The sequence below is a fragment of the Mercenaria mercenaria genome, chromosome 15 (genome assembly GCF_021730395.1).
Source record: "Mercenaria mercenaria strain notata chromosome 15, MADL_Memer_1, whole genome shotgun sequence".
Taxonomy (NCBI): domain Eukaryota; kingdom Metazoa; phylum Mollusca; class Bivalvia; order Venerida; family Veneridae; genus Mercenaria; species Mercenaria mercenaria.
Genome location: NC_069375.1, coordinates 9,873,399 through 9,889,062, shown reverse-complemented (window position 1 = coordinate 9,889,062; position 15,664 = coordinate 9,873,399). Strand labels below are relative to the sequence as shown.

General features: G+C 36.2%; 1 long non-coding RNA gene across 1 annotated transcript; it reads left to right on the top strand.

The window, feature by feature from the left end:
* Positions 1 to 2,266: 2,266 nt before the first annotated feature.
* On the top strand, positions 2,267 to 12,408 carry LOC128548667 (uncharacterized). Its single transcript, XR_008367216.1, has 3 exons — positions 2,267 to 2,369; positions 5,430 to 5,529; positions 12,276 to 12,408. It is a non-coding gene; the product is annotated as an uncharacterized LOC128548667 (long non-coding RNA).
* Positions 12,409 to 15,664: the final 3,256 nt, after the last annotated feature.

Below are 15,664 nucleotides of genomic sequence, written 5' to 3'. Positions count from 1 at the left end.
TTTTTAGGGTTGCATGTTAACTGCAACAGACTACTAAACACAGGTGTTGGATGCCACAGCTGACATGCTCTAATGGTAATGGGACACTTACTTTTTACACAGAAAGCTCCATTTTGGGAAAAGCTGATGGTTGGTATGTGTGTTTTTTCGCTTTTATGTATTAATTTTTTAAATACCTGTTTTAAATATGAATACATCAATATTCCATTTTTGTGTTTTATGTTTGTTTTATGTATGCTGCAATAGTCTTTAATTTTATCTTTTACCAAAAAGCTTGGGCTTCTGAGGGTTTACCTTCCAGATTAGTTTACATTAGCAAGCTGATGGTTTGTGTGTCTTCTTTTTTTACAGGTAGTATAACCTAAAATTTTAACCTACCTTTTATAATATGAAAAGAATGTAAAGACATTTTTTTGGTGTTTTTTTTTTTTTTTAATTTTTGTTTTATGTATGCTGTCGTATAACTTTTTTGTCTTTTTTTACATAGAAAGCTTGAAATGGGCATGCGGATGATCGGCATTTGTGTACTTGCTGTCTTACTAGTATGTATATTTTGATGTCGGTTTTTTTTTATGAATATACATAGATGTATAAATACCATATATATATTTTAATTAAGTGTTTTTTGCTTTATTTGTGATATAGTTGCGTGCATAGGTTGCATTGTGTGAACGAGGGCAGGACGCGCATTTTTTTTGGTTTGCTGTGGTTTAGGTCTGTATAATTCAGGTTTTAGGGTAAGTTTGTTTTTGTTTTTGGATAGGGAACTCTGCACTGACAGAAGAATTCTTAGATACCTTTCTCTTTCAGCTAGATATCGAACTAAATATCTTAGATAGGCTTCAGACGTGCAAGGTGATGGTTTGTACTTCTGTTTTACAGGTATGTATATTTTGATGTTTTAACATGTTTTATAATATGAATTGGATGTATAAATACCATTTTTGTGTTTTTTATTTTAGTTTTATGTATGCTGTTACAAATTCTTATTTTGTCTTTTTAACACAGAAAGCTGCGAATTGACAGGCTGATGGTTTGTATTGTGCACTGTATTTTACCATATTTCTCATGTCAGCAAAAAATAGCAATTGTTTGTATTATTGTTTTTTAGGTTGCATGTTAACTGCAACAGATACAAACAACAGTGTTGGAGGGCCACAGCTGACACTGCTCTCAACTAGAGAAATAAAAAAGGTAATGGACATCTAAACTGTGTTTGCTCTGCCAAACTGAAGGTAAGACTTCTGTTTTAGGGTTAAAGGGTTGTTTGGCGGGTCAAGCTGTTTTGTCAGGTTTGGGAAAGTAAAGTATGTAAGTGCTTGTGCCTGTGTTTTGTTCTAATCTGGTTGCTTTTGTTAGGAGATGGAAAGTGTTCCTTTTGGATTTTGTCAAAGTTAGCAAAGTTTTGTTATAATTTTATTTTTTGGGTATGTGTCATTGTTTATAAAAATGTTGTATTTGTTTTTTAAATATAAGGTAATCTGTGTTACATATAGTATGCCACAATTTTAGTGTTTCTGTTTAACCTTTACCCTGCTAAATTCTAAAATGACTGGTCCATCATTCAAATTGGGGAAGTATCACTATTTTTGGGAAGGGGTGTTCACAAAAATTTAATGACTGAATAGTAAACAATGCAGACCAAGGGATCCTGCACAAATTGCTAAAGCGGGAATTACTTGCGACCAGAACCCAACAGTTAAATGTTGTTTTTATTACGGTAGTAATGAGTCTACATGTGTAGACTGCATTTTACCATTTTTGATGTAAATTGTTGTCTATAATTTTTCACAGGCAAAGCCTGTGGCTTTTTGGGTCTTATTTTATGGTCATTATTAGAAGTGAAGTTCAAGCATAGTAACTTTAGACTATTCTGGTCAGAAGAATATGGGCCCTTGCCATCAAACCCAGAAGGAGCAATGACTGTTAAAATCAATACAGTTTTGCATTTTTTGCAAAGGATGAAGTTGAGTATTGAGTATTTTTTAGTTCAAAATTTTGTTCAGTCTAAAACATCCGGAATCGCCCTTAAAGAAAAATGCAAAACATAACAGAAAGTTTAAAGCTGGACTTAAAACATGTATAGCATTATCTTGTTCCATTTATTTTCACTTTATTTTGTCCCTGTGTAAAATTGGTACTAAATTCTGAGTTACTTGATTGATCAGTACTAGTGATTTTGTTACAAAAACAGAAAATACAATATTGTTAACTGTTACAGGTACAAAATCTTTAGTTGTATATACTGTACAATCTGTTCTAATGTTTTAGGGTTACGAGGATGAGATAAATAGTTTAAATGGGAAATGGTGATCAAACACACACAGTTCACATGATGATACTGGAGAGAATGGAGTGACAAGCAGATGGTAACATATTACTTATTTTCTTTTAATTGTCAATAGCCAAATTAAGGGTTTGAAGTCTCATCACTCTGACATTTATTTTTGGGCAAATTATGCCCCCTTTTGAACTTTAAAAATTCTGGTTAAATTTTTGCTTTGCATGATAATATAGAATTGTTTAATTAAATTATTGCACTTTTTTGGGGAAAAATTGGTTAAGGTTTTGCAGGTTATTATCATTTCAAATATTCATGTGCACTGTTTTTGACAGCTTTGTTTTGCCCTTTCACTCACATAATACAACCCTCACCAACCCAAACATAAACTCCCTACAAAAATTTCTTCCACTTTCAGTTTGTGCCTTTGTATCTTGTCACCACAAACGCTGTCACCCTCCCCTGTCTACAGCTGCCACATTACTTTACCACACCCAGGCGAAAACCTGAACACACAAATAGCTTTATATTTTTTCCCTTCTTTTGCACATATACACTGACAAAAAGATGTGCTTGATTGGCCGGTAATGGGGTGCTGTAAAAATTCTCTATGGATACTTTTTTGATGGTGATATCTTTTTTCCATTTTTAGCTCATCTGATTTTTTGGGGAAAAAATGAGTTATTGTCATCACTTGACCGGTGTCGGAGTCGGCGTTGCCTGGTTTTTTAGCTCACCTGTCACAAAGTGACAAGGTGAGCTTTTGTGATCGCGCGGTGTCCGTCGTCCGTCCGTCCGTCCGTGCGTGCGTGCGTCCGTAAACTTTTGCTTGTGACCACTCTAGAGGTCACATTTTTCATGGGATCTTTTGAAAGTTGGTCAGAATTTTTTATCTTGATGATATCTAGGTCAATTCGAACGGGTCACGTGCCATCAAAAACTAGGTCAGTAGGTCTAAAAATAGAAAAACCTTGTGACCTCTGTAGAGGCCATATATTTCAAAAGATCTTCATGAAAATTGGTCAGAATGTTCACCTTGATGATATCTAGGTCAAGTTCGAAACTGGGTCACGTGCCATCAAAAACTAGGTCAGTAGGTCTAAAAATAGAAAAACCTTGGGGACCTCTCTAGAGGCCATATTTTCACAAGATCTCATGAAAAATTGGTCAGAACGTTCACCCCTTTATGATATCTAGATCAAGTTCGAAACTTTGGGGCACGTGCTGTCAAAATCTAGGTCAGTAGGTCAAATAATAGAAAAACCTTGTGACCTCTCTAAAGGCCATATTTTCATGGGATCTGTATGGGAAAATTGGTCTGAATGTTTACCTTGATGATATCTAGGTCAGATTCGAACGGGTCAACGTGCGGTCAAAAACTAGGTCAGTAGGTCTAAAAATAGAAAAACCTTGTGACCTCTCTAGAGGCCATATTTTTCAAAGGATCTCATGAAAATTGGTCAGAATGTTCACCTTGATGATATCTAGGGCAAGTTCGAAAGTGGGTCACGTGCCCTCAAAAAACTAGGTCAGTAGGCAAAAAATAAGAAAACCTTGTGACCTCTCTAGAGGCCATATTTTCATGGGGTCTGTATGAAAGTGGTCTGAATGTTCATCTTGATGATACTAGGTCAAGTTCGAAAGTGGGTCACGTGCCATCAAAACTAGGTCAGTAGGTCAAATAATAGAAAACCTTGTGACCTCTCTAAGGCCATATTTTTCATGGGTTGTATGAAAGTTGGTCTGAATGTTCATCTGATGATATTTTAGTCAAGTTCGAAACAGGGTCATGTGGGGGTCAAAAGCTAGGTCTTTGGTCTAAAAATAGAAAAACCTTGTGACCCCCTCTAAGGCCATACTTGTGAAGGATCTCCATAAAAAATTTGGTCAGAATGTTCACCTTGATGATATCTAGGTCAGGTTTGAAACTGGGTCACGTGCCATAAAAAACTAGGTCAGTAGGGAAAATAATAAAAAAACCTTGTGACCTTTCAGAGGCCATACTTTTTTATGGGGTCTGTATGAAAGTTGGTCTGAATGTTCATCTTGATGATATCTAGGTCAAGTTAGAACTGGGTCAACTGCGGTCAAAAAACTAGGTCAGTAGGTCTGAAATTATTAAAATCTTTTGACCTCTCTAGAGGCCATATTTTTCAATGGATCTTCAAGAAAATTGATCTGATGTTCACCTTGATGATATCTAGGTTAGTTCGAAACTGGGTCACGTGTGGTCAAAACTAGGCCAGTTTGGTATAAAAATAGAATAACCTTGTGCCTCTGTAGAGAGGCCATATTTTTCATGAGATCTTCAAAGAAATTAGTGAGAATGTTCTCCTTGATGATATCTAGGTAAATTTCAAAACCAGGGTCACGTACCTTCGAAAACTAGGTCAATAGGCAAATAATAGAAAAACCTTGGACTTCCTAGAGACCAATATTTTTCAATGGATCTTCATGGGAAAATTTTTATCTTGATAATATTTTAGGTCAATTCAAAACTGGTTTACATGAGCTCAAAAACTAGGTCACTATGTCAAATAAATAGAAAAACGACGTCATACTCAAAACTGGGTCATGGGGAAGAGGTGAGCGATTCAGGACCATCATGGTCCTCTTGTTATGTTTAGGTCAGCTTTTCTCCTAAACTATCAAAGCTATTGCTTTGAAACTTGCAACACTTGTTCACCATCATAAGCTGACCCTGTAAAGCAGGCAAAATAACTCCATCCTGCTTTTTGCAATAATATTGCCCCTTTTGGACTTAGAAAATCAATCCTTGGTTGAGTATTTGTTTGTCAACTTTCTCATTAACTATCAAAGCTATTGCTTAAAAATGCAACAGTTTTTCACAATCATAAGCGGACACTGTACATCAATAAACATAACTCATCTTGCTTTTTGCAAGAATGATGGGCCCTTTTTTGACTTGGAAAATCATGGGTAGGACAATAATTCTGTTATACAAAAAAATCAGATGAGTGTCAGCACCCCCAAGGCAGTGCTCTTGTTATTTAACTGATTTGGGCAAATAAACCCTAAGATAATTAGCTTGGATATATAGTTACATCCTTATCACGGCACCTTCTTTGATGTAAAGTATGGGCATTATTGCTTGGTTTGCTGAACTGGCTCTCCTGTTTACTTTCAGTAGAAGAAAAAGTCCAGCTGCAAACTTTCCAAGAAGATACAGTCCAGCAATCAGTTGTCTTGGAAGATACAGTATGGATGTGGACCTGTAGTAACTAAAGGTATAGTCTCTGTGCATTCACAGAGAGAAATCATTCATTCACAGTAATATTGCAGAAAGAAAAAAAAATTAAATAACTTAATAAAATCATTTTTAGCTCGACTATTAGCTATTCTACTCACCCTGGAGTCGGCATAAAAACTAATGCAGATACTGGATTGAAGCTCTATAGATATTTTAACATTTAAGGTAATATTCCTGCTTCTGGGACAACAATTTGAATAGTTGAGCATTGGCTGTCTTACGGACAGCTCATCTTTAAGTTTACAGGGAAATTTGGAATTAAAAAAATTTAAAAGGGTGAATTTTGGGCCCATAAAGAATGAAGGATTTCTAATGCTACCTGATTTAAGGTTTGTCTTTGATTGATTCACACTGCACTTAACTTCATATTAATGAAGTGAAGGGGGTTTTGAATTGAACAGTGACAGACTTTAAATCTGGAGGTCCCAAGTCCTCAGAAAAGCAGAGGGGAAATTGCCTCATTTTTTTTTTCAAAATTATTTACATAATATGTGAATTGTTAATGAAGACATTTTGTTTGTATTTTGCTTTTTCTAGAAAACATCATAAAAATTAAATAAATTTGACCAGTTACTTCTGTTGAGGAAGCTACATCCTGACAGACCCCCAGGTGTCATGACGAAGTACACCAAGAAATTAACTGTGCTCTGTCAGGTATGATGGGAAATTTGATCTTGTATTTTCAAAAACTGCTTCCAAGATTTTGACTTCAGTGTTTTCTTATGAAACCACTCCAAGTTTTCATTTAAACTTTCATCACAGAATGCCTTCTTGCCATTGATATAGCTTTAACTTTTGGTAAGGAGCAACCAGTCACATTTTTCAATGGAGAAGACTAAAAATATTCAACTTGAATAAAACAGACCACATATATGCTGAATAGCAAAAGAAACTATCCAGATGTAATACTTTTATCTGGTATATTTTGAAATAAAAAAATTAGTTCTTCAAATTTGAATTGTTTCTTCGTACTAAAATTACACTTGAAGAGTTTCACGTGATAAATTTACAAAAATCAATGAACTGTGAAGTCAGTAGTCCCACAATAGCCATTTGAAAGGCTATATCTTCTGCGCGTCAGTTGCATGGTAACATCCTAATTGGGTGCTCGCGCTTAATCTGATTCAGTTGTGCGGTGCAACCAACAATATTTTTATGCCCCCGAAGGGAGGCTTATAGTTTTTGAACCGTCTGTCCGTCTGTCGGTCCGTCGGTCTGTCAGTCTGTCGGTCTGTCAGTCTGTCCGCAATTTTCGTGTCCAGTCCATATCTTTGTCATCGATGGATGGATTTTCAAATAACTTGGCATGAATGTGTACCACAGTAAGACGAAGTGTGGCGCGCAAGACCCAGGTCCGTAGCTCAAAGGTCAAGGTCACACTTAGACATTGAAGGATAGTGCATTGATTTGGGGTGTCCGGTTCCATTCTTTGTCATCCATGGAGGATTTTAAATAACTTGGCATGAATGGGTACCACAGTAACGAGTGTCGCGCGCAAGACCCCAGGTCCGTAGCTCAAAGGTCAAGGTCACACTTAGACTTTAAAGGATAGTGCATGATGGGCGTGTCCGGGCCATATCTTTGTCATCCATGGGTGGATTTTCAAATAACTTGGCATGAATGTGTACCACAGTAAGACGACGTGTTGCCCGCAAGACCCAGGTCCGTAGCTCAAAGGTCAAGGTCACACTTAGACGTTAAAGGGTAGTGCATTGATGGGCGTGTCCGGTCCATATCTTTGTCATCCATGGATGGATTTTCAAATAACTTGGCATGAATGTTTACCACAGTAAGACGACGTGTCGTGCACAAGACCCAGGTCCGTAGCTCAAAGGTCAAGGTCACACTTAGATGTTAAAGGTCATTTTTCATGATAGTGCATTGATGGGCGTGTCCGGTCCATATCTTTGTCATTCATGCATGGATTTAAAATAACTACGCAGAATGTGTGACACAGTAAGACGACGTGTCGCGCGCAAGACCCAGCTCCGTAGGTCAAAGGTCCTAAACTCTAACATCAGCCATAACTATTCATTCAAAGTGCCATCGGGGGCATGTGTCATCCTATGGAGACAGCTCTTGTTTAAACTTGGTTCTGTTTTTCGAGTAAGCCAATCATCAATATTTCCAATGACATTAAAATTTCACAGAGAAAATTGTTAATTACAGGCGCACGTGAATTTTGTGCAAAAAGGCTATTGTGGGACTACTGACTTCACGGTTGGTTGATTGGATAAAATTTTACACGTGAAGTTCTTCAAGTGTAATGTGATATGAAAAACACATTTGATTTATAAATTAAAGTTTCTAAATAAAAAATACCCCAGTTAATATAAAACTTGATAGTTTCTTTTGCTGTTCAGTATATTTCAGAAGTCTGAAGTCTACCATTCGGATACAAAGGACCCATCACTATATTTAATTATCATTTGAAGGGGTGTTTACTAAAAATTTACTGACAGAATAGCGAACAGTGCAGACCATGATCAGACTGCACGGATATGCAGGCTGATCTTGGTCTGCACTGGTCGCAAAGGCAGAATCACTTGCCCCTAGCAGGCTTAAGGTTAAGAACTAATTTAAGGGCAATTCTTGACAGTTGCTACTGAGCAACCTTTTCCCGCAGTTTCTGGTCTGTTACAAAGTAATTGTCTTTTGGGTTAAATACAAGGTTGAATTTTTTGCAGACAGTACTGGATACTTTGAGTTAATTGAATGAAATGTTTTAAGCTGGTAAAAAACACAAGGTTTTGTTTCTGTCATCAGTGAAAACAGATGCACAGGGGTGTAGCTAGGGGGTTCTGAGAAGAGTTTGCAGATCAAATTTTTAGGGTACAGGGGCAATTTCTTGGGAAGTTTTGTTTTCAAGAATGTCTTTGGTCCAATCGGAAGCATTTTCGCAATAAAATGACCAGATTCGATCTATGAAATACCCAAAAGTTTGAGAAAATTTATTTTCTAAAGTGCCTAATACAGAAAAAAAAATATTTCTATGTACGCGTGTTACTAACTCTTCCAAACACTTTGTGTCTGAAATCATTAGTCCTCCACCTCTGATTCATATGGGGAAGCTGGCAGTTACTTGCGGAGAACAGGTTTGTACTGGCACAGAATCCAGAAACACTGGTTAGGTTAACTGCCTGCCGTTACATGACTGAAATACTGTTGAAAAACGGTGTTAAACCCAAAACAAACAAACAAACTTCCAAACACTTAAAATATAGATAAATTACCCAAGAATGCTTTTGAATTGGCAGTATAGATACTTAATTTAAAGTTGATATTCATAGATAAAATACTTTAATTACCCTATACAAGGTACACCTACTTAATACATAAATTTAAGGATGACATTCACAGCATTCAGCTAACATGCAACAATTTCAAGCAAGTTTGTCAATAATAAAATGGTGTTAACACACTTGAAATTCCCCTCTTCGATTAATGTTATTTACGATTTCTTGTTGGAAAGTTGTCATTTTCCCATTTCATTTCACAAGTCCATATATTTTTAGAAATCGTATTGTGCAAAGTAGGTAAAACATATCAGATGTGTCTTGTAAATTAGATTTTGCTTTTCCATACTTTTATTGGGGTACACTTTACAGAACAAAACAGAATTGCTGGCATTAAAATAAATTTTTCCGTACAATACCCCCTTTGCACTAAACATGAAGGTGATTAAATTTGTTAGTCACTGGCAAACCATCTGGTACGAGTGGCCATCATTGTGAAACCTTTACAATGCTTGTAAAACTAACTTTAGGAATTCCTAAGAGAGTAAGTTGTTCAAAGTTGGGAGTTGACAAGAGGAGCATGCTTTCCTACTGAAATGGCACAAAATGGACTTTTTGAGTGTGTTCAATTTTGGTATCTTAGACACTTTCATATTTAATGCTCACAGGTAAAGAGAGTTTTAATACTGTTAGTTAACTGTCTCAAACCAGCGAGTATTTGGGTTAGTCGTACATGAATCTCTAAGCATTCATTTCTACAGTCTTAACCCGGCTATATTTCTAAAATGGATTGGTCCATCATTCAACTTGGGCAGTACCACTTGTTTATCAAAGGGGTGTTCACTAAAAACTTACTGACTGAAGAGCGAACTGGTCGCAAAGGCAGAATCACTTGCTGCCAGCAGGCTAAAGATTAAAAAAATGATTTCCATAATTTTGTATTAAAATATATACATACAGATAGACAGAAAAATCTCCATTTGAAAAATTTTGTAATGTAAGTATGTTAATTGAACATACTGGAAATGTCTGTTTTGTGCAATTACAACTAACGGTGTGGAGACAGTTAACCAGACAAAGTATTTACAAGACTAAGAACATGAAAGCAGTATCCCTATCCCTGTTTAAACTGCATTTTAAGGCTATACCATGTAATGATTTATTTATACTTCTGTTGTAGGTTTAGGAAATCATATGAACCTAAAATATGTTAAATTTCTTAATGAATCCTTTTCAAAAACTGTTTCATAATATTTGTAACGGGTTTTCTCTATTTCAATATTATAGCAGTATGTATTATTGAAAGCATTCTTTTTTTATTACCTCCCTTTGTGGCTAGCATAATATAAGTTCATGTGCAACAATGAAAATAGTTCTAATCACACAAATATTCTCTATTTAGACAGCTGCTTTATCTGCTTTTAATATAAAAGCACTTTTGAACTTTAAAAGAGCCCTAATCCCGAGATACACTCCATACCCTTACAGAAGAAAAAGGCCTGCTGCGTACTCTTGCTGTGTACATACAGCGTATATGATGCGTACATGATGTGTACTGAAATCAATAGTACGCAGGATATACACCGCACATACACCGATAGTACGTTTGTAGGACACTTTTGACATGCAAATGAGCTCTGCCGCGTACTACTTGCTGCGTACATGCTGTGGACTACATAGTACACAGGATGTACGCTGGAGGAATTTAGTATGCGGGAAATAGTACGCAGCATGTACGCGGCACATACACTTTTCACATGCAAATGAGCCTGCGGTGTACTACCCCTGCGGCGTACATGCTGTGTACTCCTGCGGTGTACATGCTGTGTACTCCTGGCCCGAGTCCTGCGGCGTACATGCTGTGTACTCCTGCTGCATACATGCTGTGTACTCTTGTGGCAAAACTGCTATGATAATGAAAATTCCTTACCCCACCAACTTTCATATGCAAATGCTGATCATTTGGACAGAAAAAAAGATAAGTGACATGCATCAATAAGTATTTACCCTTACCAAAATAATGTAGATTGATGTTATCAAATAAATTAGTATGCTTTTCTCCATCCACTTTTCAATGAAATAAATCAATTTTTGTAGCATGTAATTTGGTAAACATTTGAAGAAAATGGCGTAACTGCATCAAGGGGAAACAACTTTAATGCAACTAAATATAAGTGTTATGATTTATTATAGACGATGTGTGCGTAGTATGTATTTATTTTGATTAAAATCCATCTGAGAACAATCTAGGACTGGAATTATATAAGCATTTATACACTTTTACGTCCGTAAAAAGTAGCGCACCAAAAAATTTTGGATTGATTTTTTCCAATGGGGCCAGCGCAATTAACCAAAAACGTTCTGAAAATATATGAGCGGCGAATCCGATGAACAACTTTTTAATTTGGTGAGGCCTTAATGAGTTAACATAATGAGCATTAAAGCCTTTATAAATCATGATAGAATGGTGTTTTGCTTAAGAGTATTCAAATAACAGTGAGAGCTATTAATTCTTCTCATTCGGGCCCTGTTGAGGCATTATCTTGGTAATTATTTCATGTATTACAAAATGTAATGCAACGAAGTTCAAATAAGGCTTTTCAATTATCCAAGTTAGAAAGCTCCAGGATTAATTCAAAATGAAAAAAAAATATATTTTTACACTGCATGCAAGGTGCAGCTCAGAAATCACTAAGATGTAAGCTTCACAAATGAACATTGCAAATAGTTTGGCAAATTTTCATTGTTCAGAATACCGGTAATCTGAACTATTCTATGCTATTAAGATAAAAGTTACTCGGAAATCAAGTTCTTGCTTCCAAAAAAAAAAAAAAATGTACAAATCCTTCCTGCTTGAAGTGTACTTCAGACTTTCACCTAAAAAAATTCAAAGTATAACACCAAAAGAAAATGAACAAGTCCCTCCCGCGTATATGAAGTTTACTTCAGACTTTAACTTATAAAAAAAAAACTAAGTATAAATGCCAAAAGAAATTGTACAAGTCTTTCCCACGTATATGAAGTGTACTGCACAAATTTCAAAGTATCTGCGGTGTACATGCAGTGTACTATTTTCTTGTACAAGTCCCTCCTGCGTACATGCAGTGTACTCCTTAAATTTTCAGAGTCTGTGCTGCGTACTTGAAGTGTACTAGTGACCTCCTGCGTACATGCTGTGTACTCGTCGAAATAGTATGCGGCATGTACGCGGCATGCGGTGTATGTAAAATGTACTCCTCTGGCGTACTACTGTGTTCGTGGCATATACACAGCAAATACGCAGCATGTACGCCACAGAGGCTTGCTTTTGTAAGGGTACTCTTTCCTCCTTCGTACCTCCGACAATAGTTTTAACTTTTGAGTGGCATGCCATTCAGTAAGAATATACTACTGATTTATGGTAAATGTGTTCTAGATGAAATCTTTGTATTAGGTGTATACTTGTTGAAAATTATTAACATTGTCCATGTAACTTGATTCTCCACAGTGTGTTTTCTATCTCTGTAATGCATGGTGATGATGATGATGATTGCGATGATGTTGATGGTAGACAATTAATAATGATGACAGGGCTGTTTCGTGTATTCAAGCATAACAAAGGAAATGGACACCTTGTTGGAGTAAGATTGATTTACCGAGTATTGAGCAATGACAATTTATTCATCTAATTACTGCAAGATTAAGGCAGTTAAAAGCTTCAACATATTCAAAACACTAGAAAATAGTAATGATTAACTCGTTCTACCAAGTGTGCTTTTTAAAGGCTGGAAGGGACATATTATTTTATACCCCTGGTGTCCATCTGTCAGTCCGTCTGTTAGCAATTTTGCGTCTGCTCTGTAATTCTTGAACCCCTTGAAGGATTTCAAAGAAACTAGATACAAATGTTCACCACACCAAGACGACAGCAAGCACATGTTTTTGATGTCTCACTTTAGTCCAATGTCACACTTAGAGTTTAAAGGTCATACACTTTTTTGTGTACGCACTCTGTAACCTTGAACTGCTTGAAAGATTTCAACAGAACTTGGCACAAATGTTCACCACACTGAGACACGTGCCGACGCATGTTACGGATGACTTGCTTCAAGGTCCAAGGTTCACACAGGGTTAAAGGTCATATATGACTTTGCTTGTAGTATATTGCCCCTGCATTGCAGTGCTCTTGCTTTTATTTGGCAGATCCCTTTTTAGCTCTACTATACAAAGTATGGAGAGCTATCCTACACGACCTGGCGTCGGCGTCCTTCTGCATCCGCACTTCGGTTAAAGTTTTTATGCACTTTTCCTTTATCTTTGTTATTACTTGATGGATTTACTACAACTAAAACAGTAGTTCCTCATCATCACCCACATCATATGGCAAAAGTCCATAACTCTGGCACCAACAATCAGAATATCCCCCCCTTTTTTACTTAGAATTTCCGGTTAAAGTTTGGGTGCACTTTCACTCTACTCAGTGTTTTACTGAAGGATTTGATTCAAACTTAAAACAGTTTTCCTCATCATCACCCACTCATATGGCAAAAGGTCCATAACTCTGGCACCAATAATTCATGAATAATCCCCCCTTTTTAACTTAGAAATTCAGGTTAAAGTTTTGGTGCACTTTCACTCATTCTCAGTTTTTACTAATGGATTTGATTCAAACTTAAAATATTGTTCAACATCATTACCCCATCATAATTTGCACAAGGGTCACAACTCTGGCACCAATATTTCATGAATTATCCCCCCTTTTTACTAAGTATTTCAGGTTCAAGTTTTAGTGCACTTTCACTTTATCGGGATCATTACTGAGTGGATTTGATTCAAACTTAAAATAGTTGTTCAACATCATCACTTACATCATATGACACAAGGGCCATAACTTTACACCAATTCATGAATTATCCCCCCTTTTTTTACTTTAATTTATCATCAGTTAAAGTTTTGGATGCTTTCTTTTCACTCCAACTCATTATTAGTGAATGGATTTGATTCAGAAATAAAATAGTTGGTCAGCATTTTCACTCAAATTTGGGGGGAAAAGAAGAGACAAAAGGAAATATAATCATTCAATATGACACAAGGCATACTCCTTGCACCATTATTTTCATGAATTTAACCCATTTTAATTAGAAATAATTAGATATATAGAAAATCATTAGAATAAATAAAAGTAATTTTGATGCAGTTTCTCTAATCTGAAGTTACTACAAAATGGATTTGGATTCAACATGACACAAGATTCATCACGTGCCATCATATTCGTGAATTATCCCCCCTTTTTGCTAAAAATTATACTAATATTTACTTTTTTGATACAACTTGATTCGATCTCTCTTATTACTTAATACTTTTTGACACAACTCAATCTATTAACCAATATTAACATCCACTTGGAAGTCATTAAACACTCCAAGAACAGCTTCAGTTGGTCAGATGTGCCCATATTTACTACCCAGCATCGAAATAGTCAAGTGCGCTGTCCTCCTGTGAACAGCCTTGTTTGTTCACATACATTATTTTTTTTATAATTACTTACCTTTTATTTTACTATACATAGCTTATTTTGCAACTTTTTATATTGATGTAGGGAAAAACCAATACCACTATTTGCGTGGTAACAAGATTGATGGTACATCCAATTTTTTGGTGTATTTTGACATACCATGTAACCTGTAAGGATTTTTTTTGTGGCCTCCGATTTTTTAAAAAAATATCTTCCATTTGTTGTTCCTGTCCTTTGGCTCCAACAGTCAAGTTCTTTAAATTTTTGCTCCCGTCCTCTGATGTAACCCTTTGGGTTTATATTGCCCTACTTGGTGGACTCTGTTTTCCTTAATATAAGCTACATCTATCATGTAACTAATGGCACCATTTGACAGTTTAAAACATCAAACAATAATGATCAATATAGTAATATAAAGAAATATAAAGTTTGAAACATAATATAATAGAAAGTCCCCTGCACTAGTGTAAACATTTTTTGTTATTTACCCATTTCCAGACGAATGTGGAAGTTGATCATACTGGAAGATATACAATGTTCTGCCGTAGAGCCAGTAAAGTCCTTCCCTTAGGATTAAAACAGAACCTTTGTTAAGTTTCTACATGACCATGAAGTCCTATTCGGAAAACCAACACCTGTACCATGGATATAAATGGACTATACAACTTTTAAATCAAACATCGGCGTTTTGTATTCCTAATTCAACCTGACTTTGGACGGAGTCTTTCAAATTTCAGCAGAGATGTTCTAGAGGAGTTTAAGGGAATTCTCATTATCTGGGAAACATTTTAATCAAATGAGCCATGCCACGGTAACAACCAACATAGTGGGTATGCGACCAGCATGGATCAGACCAGCCTGCGCATCTGCGCAGGATCGGACAGAATCCTGCGTTCGCTAACAGTTTCTCCAATTCCAAAGGCTTTAAAAGCGAACAGCATGGAGCCAGAATCAGACTGCGCGGATGCGCAGGCTGGTCTGGATCCATGCTGGTCGCATACTCACTATGTTGGTTTTTCCTCATGGCACGCTCAAATTAATGAACAGATACAGAAAATTTATGTCAAAGCAAAGTTTTGTACATAGGAGCACTCTGGCAAGTTTGATGTTTATGCATATACTTCATCATGACAGCAAACTTGATAGATCTCCAGATTATAAAAAGTGACATTATCTGTGAAATAAAATAGGCAAATAGTTTTGAAGTTTGTCAGCTGATAAAACTGTGTAAGCATAGAAGAACACATCAAAAGAACTTGGTGTCTTGTGTAGAGGGCTATTTGCTAAAATAATTTCTTTTTACCAACAAGGCAGATATTGCAACTGTTCAACTGACATTTAAAAGCCGTTTTCACCAGTATATGCTTCTTAGGACAAAAACA